Here is a 15425-nt window from a genome sequence, read left to right as displayed (position 1 = left end):
AAATTCTCCTTCTGTATGTTTTGTAGTGGTGGTACCCAGGAGCCAAGTGCACCCACAAGGCGGTCTCGTCTCTTACATCCTACTTAGCGACGACTGACTTCATGACTTAAATATGCACCGAGTGTAACAAGCCCAATTGGTCTCAGCTAAGTGATGAGGGTTGCCAAGTAACACTCTTCCTATCCTCTTACTTTTTCCATCGAACTACCAAAAGGAGATATATATATATATATATATATATATATATATATAAATAAAAATAAAATCACAAACCAGAAGCAGAGAAAATAAATAAGTCCTGTCAATGCATTCGACAATATCAGACAATCAGGATTTTAAATAGAAGTCCTGCTTGGTCTTTGCTGTGTGCTCATGAGGTGGAAGGTGGATGAAATTCGGTAGGCAGCTTTGTAGAGCAGAGGAAACGCTTCAGCATGCTGTTGTCATTCGATGAACATTAATCATGTCTCCCACTGTGTTTTTGAAATGCCCCTAGCGTCCACCCTGCTCCGCTGTCTTCAATTTAGGAGTCATGTCAATCAAACGTGCACCCTGCAAGGTTTATTTACTGATAATACATCACCATTTTGTTTAAATGGATGATTAAGACTTAATGAGAGAGTTGTTAAAGAGTGGACACACACACACACATTCAGAGCGCAATCAGCACCTGCAGGGAGGGGGACAGCGCTGCGTTTCCGTCCGACACATGCTGAACAAAACCTTTGGATTGGCTCACTCTTCTAAGTAAATGTTTGATCATGGATGACACCATCCATCTTTTTAAGACCTTGTCAATGATCATCCTGTAGAAAAGACACACTGCCATTGTGTTCAATGACCATTCATTTTTCCATTTGTGTTACCTTGGATATAAGTCTGATTTTCAATTTCAAGCATGCTACATCCAAGGCCAAAAAGGTACAGCCAGTTGTAACTCAAACAGGGCTTGAGTCCAACTGGTGTACAGGGCATAAGTTTAAGTCGGTTGTAGGTTTCGGCTCTAAGTTGGACATAACGTTACATCCAGGCGTACGGTCAGCTGGTGCACTTGGCTCCAGGCTCTCTTATCCAAGACAACATATGCCAACACTATTGGTCAATTTCCACATATGCAAACCGCACCGTTTCCTTCCAGGTCAGTTTCAAAATGAAACACAATATTAAGACTCATGATCGTATTTTCCATCACTTTATCAACATAACGTCAAAACAGGCACTGAATGAACCACATAGAAACCTCAGAAAGACAAAGAAAAACGTTTTTTTCTTAAGGGCGTATGCCGTCCAACAGAGCAAAACGGACCAAGTGGAAATTGGCAGTGAGTCTCCACCCACTTCATACAGATCCAAAAAAGTACCTTTAGTATCTGCATGAGACTCACTAGGCTTTCAGATAACTCCCAAAGTGCATTACCATCCTGAAAGGGTTGTAAATGTAACAGGTGTAAGTGTGTTTTTTTTTTGTTTTTTTTTCCTTCCCCAAACATTATTTTCTGAGAAATTTAATTTACAATACTTACATTTATTTGCAACTCCTTGTAATAAATTAAAGATTATGATTTACTTTATTGATCCCGCAAGGGGAAATTCTGTTTTTATACTCTGTAAGTCATGCAACACACACATGCACAAACAGGATACAATGGACATACATTAATGGAGAGATGTTAGGGTGACCGAGCTGCCCACAGCAGGCTCTCCTGAGGAGGGGGTTTGGTGCCTTGCTGAAGGGCACCTCGGCAGTGCTCAGGAGGTTATCTGGCACTTCTCCAGCTATCAGACCAACTTCCATATTTGGTCCGCACCGGGACTTGAACCGGCAACCCTCCGGTTCCCAACCCAAGTCCCTACAGACTGAGCTACTGCTGCCCGCAAAAAAAAAAAATAAACTCTATTCAAAGTCAGTGCTCTTAAGATGTATGGCTTTGACTTCAAAATCAATTTTAAAAAAATGGAGGCAGCCATTGGTTTGTGCAAATGTGCTCTAAGCAGAGCCTGTCCTACTTTCAAACGCGTCATGACAAACAAAACCCCGAAATAAATCAGGAATGACTTGTATAGCCCTCACCATACGTAGTCAGTCACAATAAACATGCTTTCACTTTTTCAGATATTCAATGTGTAATTAAGCATGCTGAATGTATCTCTGCCTCTGCCAAAATGCCATTGAGCAAGCTCTTTCATATGACACAGAAATAAAGCCCCTTTGATCATTTAAGCATGCATGACATTAAATTATCTTAGATTTTCACAGAAGTGTAAGAATTTCTTCATTGTATGACATCACTTTGATCAAAATTGCTCTTTGAAAATTTGCAACACACAAGTCATAATAGTATCACCCACGCCAGGCGGCGTACGACTGATCTGAGGTTTCTATGGAAAACAGAAGACATAAAATCAGAGCCTCAGTGAACCGCAGAGCTCCTGAGCAACTAGGTCTAAAGAAATGGAGAGGAGACAGCTGTTTTTCCATTCATACAGTAACTGCATAAATGGTTTTATCGGATCCATTTTACCTCCAATTCTATGAGCATGCAGAATGGTCACATAAACGTCAGCTGCCAGTAACGAAGACATGAGGCTCATCTGAGCTTTAAAAGCAGCTGTAGAAAAATGCCCTATAAAGGACACGGTAAATTAAAGGCTTAATATGTGATTTTTCCACACTTAAATGTAATAGAAATCAAGTATATCCTCTGAAAATAACTCTGAGTCCCACTGTCTGTGATGTTTTCCGATTCCTATCTTCAGTTTGTTTACATCGGCAGGACGGCCGGCCGTCTCATCCCCTCGCGTGTAAAAGTTGTTTAATTGAGGGACTAGAGAAAAGAAGAATAACATACTGTACTCACTGCTTATTTAAATGTCATGTAAGCGTTTCTAGATCACGGTAATTTCGGGTAAATTTACATGCAGTGTGAAGATACGAGCATAATAAAGATCGCTAGCATTAGCATGCTAACTCAACAATGCAGCGCGAGTTGTTTTGGTTTCATGCTGGTGCTCAAGGGCGACATCTGCTGGATCCAAAAAAAAAAATCACAGAAAGCCTTTAAGGGTTTTGCTTCTCAGTCATCTGTGAAAAAAAAAAAAAAAAAACTGTCCAAAAAGTAACCAACACGATAAGTTCAATAATAATTGTAAGTATTACAGGCTGTGTTTAATACTTGATTCTGTTTTGCAATTACCCATAGCAACGGCCTTCTATTCCTCTATAAAACACCATCGTAAAGAAGAACAAACTGTTAAGAGCAGACGTTTGCTAGGGACACAGCTCCTATCAAAGACTCTGGAGGACTAACTGTGATCATATCAATCAGTGGAAAGAAGTTTAACTTGACGTCGGTCTGTTTACTGTGGGAAACAAAGTAAGAAGAGGATAGCAACAGAGGAAGGAGGTTAAAGGATGAAAAAAACCTGTAAGCTTCAACGGAGACATTTACAGAACTGAAGATATCAGTTTAGGTTCACAACAAGCAGCAACCTCCAGGGTTAGAAATTAAGCCAATGTGGAAGTGTCAAATTCTGCAGTTCGTCGAGTGTCCACTTGAGGCTGGCTGCAGAAGCACAGGAAGTTCCATACACACCCATTCAAAAGAGCCCGTATTTACAGCAGATATTAACATGTTTACAGCCTGGTACAAAAAAAACATATAGGTCTGGTTAGCTAATGCCTCGATCTGCATACACTGTACAGAGGTGTAACGGGCAATGTATGGCAGCCCGACAGGAAACTGGAAGATATAGTCACACTTTTTGATTTTCAGAAGCAGGTGACAGAATGGCAAGCACAGGTAATCACGGTCCAAACTGAACAATGTCCCTGTTAGTCGACTGATGGCACGGGAAAACCAACCAGAGCCGGTCAGAACAAACACGAACAAAGCAGGGAACACAGGAAAACTCATATCTAACTGACAGGTAATCCACACTCAGACCAGAAAACAGGCGAACAGGAACCAGGAGAGGCTGAAGCAAAACTTGTGGTCGGGGACAGAAGGCTGAGGTAATCACCGGGGTTTTGACAGAGAAGGGGAGTCCAAGGCAGGCAGGGTCTGTACCGGGAGATCAGTGCAAGGGAACCCGCTGGAAAGACAGGCATGAATGTGAGTGGTAATGAGTAAGTGTGGAGCAGCAGCTTGTGTAGTGGCTTGTTTACTGATCAGCTGCAGGTGAGCTGAGTGAGGTGATGAGGTGGGTGTGGCTGACAGGTAGAGTGAGAGGGAGGCAGTCTGAGTGGAGAAGTACTGAGAGGCAGAGCAGGGCTGTGTGGCAAAGGGGCAAATTTTTTGATAACTCATCCGTTTGATTTTATAGTAGCTGACCTGATTGACAGGCACAGTGTAACGGTTTGTCAAGAGGTTTAAAACCCTCCTCAGCTCCAGCTCCAGTTGACTGAAAATTGGGCTGAGGCAGGATTGCCAGCATGGCGGCAGCTGCTGATTGGACTCCAAAGCCCCCTGCAGTAACAGCTGGGTGACGTCACTCAGGCTTCATCCATCAATAGTCAAAGTCTATGCACTTAAAGGAACATGTTCTGGGATACCTTTTTAGAGAACGGCAATGTCAACACACTCTGACAATAACGTGACAACAAAACAAAAAAAAGATTCAGGTGCTGCACTGATTCATGCAGATCTGTTCACCTGGTCTCACCTCACCATTAGTGGGATGTTCATTTCACTGTGAGCAATGAAAGCTTATTTAGCTCATTTTATGAAGGCTGCAGAGGGAAATGTTGCTCTGAAAACAGCCCTAACTGTTTATCCCAACATGCTATCTGCTCAGAGGAAGAAATAAATCATTTTTAAATCGATAAAATATTTTCCAAATCGATATTTTGTGACAAATCTTGATTACACGAGTAGGAAGCCTTGTAATAAATAGGATGATGTATTGTATCTAGCACCTTACACACCACACATTTGATCCAAAGTGAAGAAAAGAAGAAATAAACTGACAGAGAAGTGAAGAGAAAAAGAGTGATGAAAGGTCATATATCAGATTTATCATTTCAATCCAAATAATAATTTACATAATCCCTTTCAACTGATTGTTGTGGCGCTGGAAAACATAATGCAAACATAGTTTACCCAACTGCTTTAAAACTGTAGACTCTATGAGAAAGAGAAAAAGGACATTTGAACATCTATTCAATTTCACTGGGCAAATCTGCTGCCATGTGATATGAACAAAGGCTTCAGAAAAGCTACAGGAAGAACATTTTGGCGAGATCATTTACCCCACCAAATGTGTGTTTAACCTCTGGCAACAAATGTCATCAACAGCATAGGTCTAATACATGTAATGCTTCATGCACCACCAGGAGAGCTAAACCAACAGGAAGCAACACTTTGCCTTCACTGCTTTTGAGTAACAATTTGTGTTTGGTTCTCATATTTTCATTTGACAGTTTTTCAGGGATTTCCAGCAGGAAACCATAAAGTAGACTATATTAAGAATCATCGGTGCAAACAGAACGAAGGTACAATATTTCATATCTACAGTCATACAACTCATTGCTGTTCAACAGCCTCCTCCCTCGACATCTCGCCCCCTCTTTCTCTCGTTCATCCTGCTGTCCTTTCAGCCAGTCTCCCCCTCTCGCTCTCTCTCTCTCGTATATCTCCAGCTCCTCTCTGCACCTCGTCATCCCCGCCACAATTTATAGATCTCTCCCTCCTCTCTTCTCTGCCGTCGTCGTGTCTTTAAATCTGCCGTCCCCTCTTAATTCATGATAGCTCCTCTTCTCACACCGCTCTAACTCCAAGCTTTTCATTTCTCCTCATTTTTTGTTTACTTCTTCAACCTTGATGCTGGCTGTATCATGTTATCTGTTTTTATTTGCTTTCGTTTACCCCTTCCTCTTCACAACTGTCTCACTGAATGATTTCTTTTTACATGGGGAGGAGGTTAACAAAGTGCTCCAACTTTCTAAATAAGATTCACTTTTATTCAGTGGCTCAGCATAGATTCAGTAAATCACAGCAGCACTAGGTAATAAAATAAATGAGCTTTAGCACATAGCAATTACAACAGAGAGAACAGCAGTAACTCCCTCCACACCACGACACTCCTTTATCCTCTTACCTCTTCTTTTCCATTTCCTCTACCTTTTTTTGTTTTTTATCTCCACAGCGATCTGTCTATCTCATCTTCTATACCTGCATGCTGTGTGTGCTCTATCTTTTTTCTTACATATCTTGTACTTCATGGTTGTCTCTGGTTGGAGAAAGTAACACAGAGCTGATTTATTCTACTGGTCTGCTACACATAATAAGAATATACCCTTAAAGAGGACATATTATCCCCTTTTTCCAGCTTTTCAAACAGTCTCCTGTGGTCTAAATGAAACATCTGTGCTGTGCTTTGGTCAAAATATAACATGAATCAAACACCAGAGGAGGTTTGTGACCCTGTATAAACCAGCTCTCTCAGAACGCTCCATTTTGGTGTGTGTGTCTCTTTAAATGTAATGAGCCCCCCTGAGTCTGAAAATGGCAGACCTGTGCAAAAGTTTTGCTCTAGGCTGGGGGTGGAGTCCATGGGTGGATCTACCAGGGGAGGGGAGGGGATTTTTCCAAGGTTTTCGTAGGGGAGGGGAGGGGATTTTTATTTACCAGAATCCCACTATGATGTCACAAGGAGTGCAAATTTGAACCAGGCATCTTTCTCTGTGTTGTAAGACTTATGCAGACTACAAACAAAGGACTGTATGGGTTTATTTCACATTTAGTGAGTCTGTAGACACTTAGGTTACCCAAGTAAATACACTAAAAACACTGTAAAAGTGGATTTTTTTATAATGTCCCCTTTAAATGACTAAATATAAGTTTTCATACAATTTAATGTTTTTTTGTTCTTCAATGAGTCAAGGATCAGACTTTGTCTTCCCAAAACAATTATTCTCTTGCAAGCTTTGCCCTCCTCCCCATCCACTGATAATAAATGGTCTCTGTTGGTCAGTGGACAGACTCATTCTGCTGCCAGTCCATCTACCTACTGGTCAATTCTGTACGACATCGGCTTCACACTATAAATCAACACACACACACACACACACACACACACACACACACACACACACACACACACACACAACAGCTCCTGATGGGAGACCGGTCTGACGATTGATGCACACCTAGGTGCTAAACGGCCAAGATAATTAAACCCACGCATCCCTCCAGTGTGTGTGTCAGTGTGTGTGTGTGATTGCCTAGCTGTTATATTTTCCTGAACACACACACACGCACACGCACACACACACACACACACACACACACAGTTAGATGACAGACTGACATCCACGACGTCTACCCATCTCGTCTCACACAAACAACATTACACTTAAAACACACACTTTTTGTCGGTGGCCTTGTAAACACACAAACACACGTACAATCTCCCCTTCTCTAAAAACACTCAGAGAGAATAAAAAGAGAACGAGGAGGCTGGAGGAAGGGAGAGAATGCACCTGCTGGGCTGTAAAGCACTCAGACAAACAGCGTCTGTGTTTGGGAAGACTTGAACAAATGGGAAAATTATACAGTGGAACCAAAATGGCATCTTTTCACCCAAAGGTGCTTCGCCCAACCAGGCTAATCAGAATTCTTGGAGCGTGTATTCACTTCCTTCTTTTCATTTGAGTGGGTTTTTTTTATTAAGATTTGTACACACACATACACATACAACCTGCAGTACAATGTTAAGACCAGGATGGATTGCTGAACGGTCCTAACAAGAACCGGTGTGAGTCCTGAGAACACAGCCTCTGTTTAAAGGGAAGGTTAACTTTTCTGGTATGAGAATCAATCAGACAACTAAAACGACACTAAGTGACCACTGATTAAGTATTAAAGGATTCAAAACCATTACATTTGATTTAAACGGGCTATGTAAAGATGAGAAATGTCTACATGGCAAAACTTTAAAGAACAAACCAGACATGTATCCTTTAGAGTGACACCAAAACATTTCTGAGACACAAAACAATAGAGCTGAATGTGACCATACAGAGACACAATGTAGTGATGAACACACACACACACACACACACACACACACACACACACACACACACACACACACATGCACTATGACTTCAAAGGGATACCCTGTCCTCTGTAGTTCCTGTGCCTTGCTCCTGTATGTAGAATGGGCCGGAAGCCCTTGTTCGTACTCAGCGATATGTGTAAAGGTAAAAGGAGAGGAGGGGGAATCATCCTGAGCAAACAGAAACAAATGTTAACTTGTCAAAAACATATTTTCTACATTTATTTTTTTTTTGCTGACTTTGTGTGTGTGTGTGTGTGTGTGTGTGTGTGTGTGTGTGTGCATGTTTATCCTGCTCTACATCTCCAGCTGAATGCTCCTGTTCCCGTGAGGGCCTGTCTTTCACTCGGCTTTTAGCGCACTTGCGTTAGTTTATACACACACACACGCTCGTGCGGTTTGATGAATGAATAATGGAAAGCGTGACGGCCTTATGGAGAGTTCAAAGACCAAAAATAGTCAAATCAACGTGTGACAGACTTTGTATCGGTGTGACTTCAGAATCCCTCTGTCTAACCAGGCTCATCGGTAATTCACGAACCTACACACCATCAGACGACACACACACGCGATCTCTCTCTCTCTCTCTCTGTCTCTCTGTCTCTCTCTCTCTGTGACTCTTTCTCCCTGTCTTCTCTCTTTTTCACTCGTGCGTAAAACGCTCCCTCCGCCACTCAGTCTCTCACCTCTCACATACACCCACGGAGCAAAAGCGCGCACACACAGTCGAGCGGATATCTCTCTCTCTCTCTTTCTCTCTTTCGCTTCGTTTCTCCCTCTTTCACACACAGGCCACACGCACACAACAAGCCCGTGAAGTAAACTCGTCACACATGTGCGCACGACATTGGAGAGTAGCGGTCTTACCTGGTGTTTCGGAGTAACTGTTCCTGAATCCAGGAGCTCCTATTCAGAGTCGTGACCTGACGAAATGTTTAAATGTGCTGAAATAATCCCACCTCCGGATCTCTTTTTGTGGCTCTTCTCCCCTCGGTGCAGCCAATTTCGACAGATCTCCGAGGCGCGGAGACGTATCTCTAAAGAAAGGAGGGTCGTTTCTTCTCCTCCTTTCAATCCAAGAATAACACGCGTGTGACAGGACAGCGTGGTTGCAAAAAACAAACAAACAATAAAATCACTTTCGTCCTCTATCCTTCCATCTTCTGGGTGTTGGAAGACTTTATCTGCTCCAATTAACCGCAGTTACGCATCCTCTCCCTCTCCCTCTCTCTCTCTCTCTCTCTCTCTCCCTTTCTCTCCCCTGCCCTTTTGTCTGTCCCGCTCCTTTCTTTCAGGACGGGATGTAAGACAGAAACAAGTAGGTAGAGCTCCCTGTTCAGTATGTCTCTGTCTGTGTCCGGGCAGCGGTGTGGAAGAGTAGCTCTACTTTGCGCAGCCAAAAATAACTTCCAATCTACAAACTGGAATCCCGCAAGCACATGCACTGTAACAATCCCTATTAAATTATTTTCATGACTTTACAGAGTCATGAGTTTGAAGCCATTCTTCTCTTATTGTGTGCTACAGTGTTTCTTAATGATTTAAATAATTGTTGAGCTGAATCAGAAGTTTTTTTCTGCAGGATAAGGTTTTGAAATCTTAAGGAAACAGTGCGGAAAGTCGACCCAAATCATGAAAAAAAAAATCAAAGAGTCACATTTTACAAATTGAAGTCGTCGGTGATTTATTCGTCGATTTATCAGCCGATCGGTGATATTGAAGAAGCATCTTTTTATTTACCAAAAAAAAAAAAAAAAACAGTAGCTGCAGCGCAAAGATTCTCGTTTTCTCCTGTACAAGCCAAAGTTTGACGGGTGATAATGTCCGACTGCCAATCAACCGAGCAGTCTGTTAATCAACAAAAGCACATCAGTCCATATCCAGGCAGCAGTCGTTTATAAAGGTTCGGTTTTAAATCAAGGTATAATCTCTATTCTGCTCCGTTAATCTTAATCCTTAAGAAAATACATTTTTTGGAGATCACTGGTGTTTTCCATGTATTTCCTCAGATGCCTTCCTTTTCTGTCCGTCTTTTACTTTTCTCTCTCTTTTCACAAACGTGCTCCTTGCAGATCAGAGTTCTTCATGCTTCTTGACTGGATGTGATACCGAGCTGCGCTTCCCTGCCAAGATCACGAAAGCTTCAGCTAGGAATTACTTTTGGAAATCCTTCTTGCAGCCTCGGAGAAGTGAGAGAAGGAAGTGGAAGCCTTTAGCAGCTGCTTATAGGTTTCCCTTCCAACCCGAGAGGGAGATATGGATACATGAGGAGAGAAGAAAGGGAACTGGGTCTCCTAGCGATCTGCTACAGCATCAACACAACGATGGAGAAAGGAGAAGTAGAAGACAGCCCCGAGTTTTGTCTCGATTGCCGAAATAACTGGAGAGAAGAGGAGTAAGATCAGATGATTATTTTCTCCTTCTAGTAATAAAAGTCTTACTCGTTTCCCTCAGATATTTCACCACCTGCCCAGGGAGAGACCGATTAGAAACATAAAATCTGCCATTTCTTGCGAAGGCTTTTATCCAAAGTGCTTTAAGAGAGTCCACAAGAGAGCGCAGAGAAAGCCTGAGAGAGGAGAGAAAGCGAGAAGAGAGAGCGATAGATAGAGAGAGAGAGAGATGGGGGGGGCGGGGGGGGGTGCCCACTCTGAGCACAAAAAAAGGGAAACATTAAAGAAATATCCTTCCTTCGTGCTTCATGATATTGAATCCTCCGCGCGTATTTTACAGATAGTTTCCTGCCTCAGATAAAGAAGGGATGGCACTGTAGCCGGAGATAAGACTCAATACAAGTGAATGGGACAGGCGGCCGGCTGCCTCGTTCAGCTGCTCTCTTCCCCCACGTGAAGGGCGCTGTTCTTTCAGCACCACGAGACACGCACGCGCGTGCACGCGCACTCACTCACACGCGCAGACAAACAAGCACGCACACATCAACTGAGGAAAGGATACATGCTTAGACGATCTTTTTCCTTCACTTTCGTTTCATTGAGAAGTTTTGTTTTTTACACACACCCCCCTCTCTGTGTGAGTGTATGTGTGTGGCTTTAGCCAATTAGTTTTTTGATCTCGTTCATGCATTGTTTTCTAGTAAGGAAATGATTAAAAGAGGTCACATTGGTAGAATGAAGTAAAGTACTGTTAGGACAGGTTACATTGTATGCGTCAGTGTGTGTTGGAGAGACAGAGTTGGTATTTATTTCTCTATTTTTGTTTTTTAGGATCAAGTTGAATGTCGCTTTGATGCCCCCTCTAGGCTGCGGAGAGAAAATATCTTGGGGGGGAAGAGCAGAAGGAGGGATTTGTTCAAGGCTGTGGAAAAATCCATAAACAGTATATTCTGAATATATTATGAGATGAGATAGATAGATAGATAGATGTGGCTCAGTTGGTCGTCTCTCAGGAAGATCGGGGGTTCAATCCCCAGCTCCTGCAGCCACATGTGCGATGTGTCCTTGGGGTGCTTTGTCCCACTCATGTGTAGGAATGGATTAGTATGATGGACACTTTACATAGCAGCCTCTACCATCAGCGTGTGAATGTGTAGGTGAGACATGCGGTGGACATGGTTGTTTTTTTTGCATATAATATTTATATTCTTTCCAAATAGTGTAATTATTGTGTTTATACCAATTTTTAAACACTTGCATGAAAAAATTGTGTTTTCAAATTGCAATATAAATAAAACATCTTCTTAAGGGAAAGCCTTATGTCATCCTACCATTCATCCAGGGCTGAATCACAGTTGCAGCAAGTTGAGCAAGGCCAGACATCTCCTTTTTAGGCACAGTTCTCCTGTTCTCCAGAGAATACAGAGTGTCTGACTTAACATTTCACAAAACAAAGTTTACTTCAGGAGTCAAGCCCTTGAGCTGGTGTTTTTGCTTAAGGGTTGGTAACATAACCTGCTTAAGGGATATTGTTATTGAAAACTTTGCACATTTTGACCCACTGCTGTGGTTTAAAATGAGTTGGCCTTTGGGGGCTCCCGACTGGCCTGGGGCCTGAAGCAGTTGCCTGCCTTGAAGCACCTCTAATCACACACACAAAAAAACATGTTACATGCGATGTAAATCCTGATGCTTTTGTTACCCATTCATCCAATCTCTGCACATGGTGCATTCACATTTAGGTCATAAAGGATAACAAACCTTGCACAGATGGTACGGAATAAAGTCAAGGATCTCACATGAAGACGAGACAAAAATGTAGTAACACAAAACCCAAGACTTCACACATATAACTATTCTATACATGTAAATCACTACATCCAGACCTCATTAAAAAATGCACATTTGAGCAGTCTTGCAAACAGTACAGCTGTAGCTCTAGGAGGAAGTTTAATGAGTATTCATTAGTGCCTGGGCCCATTACACCATAGAGTAATTCACACTGAAAAGGAATGACTTGAATGTAATTAAATAAACACAATGGAGTTAATGCATGTTTCTGACTCTACATTTTTGGAAACTCTCGAAAGTCAGAGATTGCAGAGGGTTGGTTAATCAGGAATTATTATGAAATCAAACTAATTTGAATATATGTAATATACTAGGTGAGTGGTTCCCAAGCTTTTTTCTTTGGAGCCCCCCCATACCTGAATCTGACGCCGTTTCCACATATAAGGAGTTTCTGGAAGTGTGAAAGCCCGATGAGAAATGCTGAGCCCCCCCCCCCCCCGACCCACATTTGAAAATGGTGATACATTGCTGTCAAAGATTAGAATACATCTTAGTTGTTTTCTTTGACAGATGTCACTTTTCTGGTTTAAGGCCAACACATTTTTTCTTACCAAAACACCTTTGTATAATCTTTCCAGTAAGTCTTTCATTAGGTTTTAGTTGAAATGTGCAAATCAAATTTTGACAACCTCAAAGCAAAGTCCCCCCCCCCCCCCCCAACACCAACCCCCACCACCCTCACACATGACTGATTCTTGGTAAACACTGGTTTTCTTGCATTATGTTGGTGAGGAGGGCTGTTGGTGTGGACAGGTGATTCTGGCTATCATTGACCTTCTCTAAATGGAAAGCATTTGAACAGATGGTTTATAAGATGTAAAGGGACACTTCAATCCTTGCTGCCCTTTTCCTCACCCTGGTGTCATGCCGTTCCTAGATGGAGGGCAACAGAGAGCCAATGAGCCACTCACCAGTGCAGAAAATGTGCTGGACCTCGTCCCATGAAGATGAGACAGTCTATCTAAACTAGGATGGAATGCTTTTTAGAAACACTTTGTATGTGTTGTAATGTGTTGTATCAAATACATGAAATGATGGTATAAAAAATAAAAACTTCACTTTAAGAGACTGATTGAATCCAAAATAAAATGTGACTACTGCAGGTCTTTTGAAACTTATAAAATGTAATTGAATATTAAATTCTGACAGGTGCTCCCATGCATGTATTTTGTAGCCACTTATAATCAATGTGTCCAAAATTGAAATGAATAAATGAAAAGCACTACTTAATGTTGCATCAGCTATTTTGAGAATGTTTTAGAGATAATGAGCCCTATTTCCATCGCATTAAGCAGACTGTCTAAAGCGCATGCCACAAAGTCATTTGGAGCCGCTCTTATTACAGACCCAAATGTAATACGAGCTCATAAAAAAACATAATAACAGTTTCTAACAACAAATGTACAATGTAATTTACTGCAAAAGTAATAGCTATTAGATTTGCAGGGATTTGTGACGTTTGTGGGAAGGTGAAAATCTTTAGCTTCCAAATTAGTAATAACTTTCCACAAATGTACTGTAATATTAAAATGAAAAGGAGCTCTGTGGCTATTGATAAGAGATAAGATCAAACTTTATTAATCACCCATTGTGGGAAATTTTATAGTTTCAACAGCTCAAAAAAAAAACAGGAATATAATCAGCAAAAATAGCAAAAAGTAAAAAAAAAAAAAAAACATATTTACATTCATTAAATATAGGAAGGAAAATACAATAGAAACAGAATAATACTACAAATAGGAGTCAGCTCATCAGAAACTATCACAGGTTTGGAGCGTGTCAAAACGTATCAAAGCATTGCTCAGAGTAAGTGATACATAACATACAGTAACCTATAGGCTGTGCATTAAGTCCACCTGCTACCTTCTTTTCCACTTTGTCTGTCATTCTCTCTCTAATGATTTAAGAATTATTTGTTACCACACTTACTAGTGATGGATGGATTATCAAACGGATGCGTGAAATACAAATACAGTCTTCTGGTTGTTGTTTCTTTGTTCACTTCACTATTATTTTCATCTTTTCTATCAGTATCTCGATCTCGATCTCGATCTGGAACGCATCCCAGACTCTGTTGTTCAGCTTGAACAATTCACATGCTACCGTTCGGACAGAATCCTGATTAAAGGAGGAAAGAAGAAAGGTGGTGGAGTCTGTGTTTACGTCAGTGATGCTTGGTGTCGAGATGCTGCTGTGGTATGTAAACAATGTTCACCGCTGGCGGAGTTTATGATCGTAAAGTGCCGTCCTTTCTATCAACCGAGAGAGATAACAGCGACCTTGCTGGTCGCTGTGTATATTCCCTCCCACCACCAACAACGCTGATAGAATCGACGCACTTTGGGAACTTTACAACGCCATCAGTGAGCAACAGACAGCCCACCCAGACAGATTTTTCATCATCGCCGGGGATTTTTACCATGCAAATCTCAAGACGGTTTTACCCCACTTCCACCAACACATGACCTTTCCCACAAGAGAAGGTAACATTCTGGACATGATTTACACATCAGTTAAAGGTGCTTACAAAGCTTACAACGCTTCACCCCTCCCCCACACCGGCCACTCTGACCATATCAGTGTAATGCTAATGCCAGCTTACAGACCCAGGGTTAAAGTCACCAAACCAGTTCTGAAGCAGGTACGTGTGTGGCCAGAGGGGGCCTCTGCTGCACTACAAGACTGCTTTGATACCACAGACTGGGAGATGTTTAAGCAGGCAGCCACCTACAACAACCACACAGACATTGAGGAGTATTCTGACACTGTTACCTCCTACATTAGCAAATGCATTGCTGATGTCACCACCACCAGAACCATCACCACCTGGGCTAACCAGAAGCCATGGCTGACAGGAGAGGTACGCGGGCTACTGAGGGCCAGGAACACCGCCTTCAGAGCTGGGGACACAGCCTGCCTGAGAACAGTGAGGGCCAACCTGTCCCGTGGCATCAGGAAAGCCAAACGCAGCTACACACTAAAAATAACCGGACACTTCAAGGACAGCAGAGACGCACGGAGCCTGTTAGCGTGGTATCCAGACCATCACGGACTACAAACCCAAGCCGCAGACCTGTGACAGCAACACCTCTCTGCTGAACGACCTCAACAGCTTCTTTGCCA

The 15425-nt window shown here is 42.2% G+C and overlaps 1 protein-coding gene across 2 annotated transcripts in view; it reads right to left on the bottom strand.

The window, feature by feature from the left end:
- The window catches only part of il1rapl2 (interleukin 1 receptor accessory protein-like 2), a 355386-nt gene extending 344481 nt beyond the window's left edge, over positions 1 to 10905 (bottom strand). The window contains exon 1 of one of the 2 annotated variants that reach the window (XM_020634405.3): positions 8926 to 10905. The gene's annotated coding sequence lies outside the window, so the exon portion shown is untranslated. The remainder of the gene's footprint in view (positions 1 to 8925) is intronic. The other variant, XM_020634407.3, reaches the window with a different exon arrangement.
- Between the last annotated feature and the right edge of the window lie 4520 nt (positions 10906 to 15425).

The sequence above is a fragment of the Labrus bergylta genome, chromosome 9, assembly GCF_963930695.1.
Source record: "Labrus bergylta chromosome 9, fLabBer1.1, whole genome shotgun sequence".
Taxonomy (NCBI): Eukaryota; Metazoa; Chordata; class Actinopteri; order Labriformes; family Labridae; genus Labrus; species Labrus bergylta.
The sequence above is the reverse complement of the archived record's forward strand: the minus strand, read 5'-3'. Positions and strand labels throughout refer to the sequence as shown.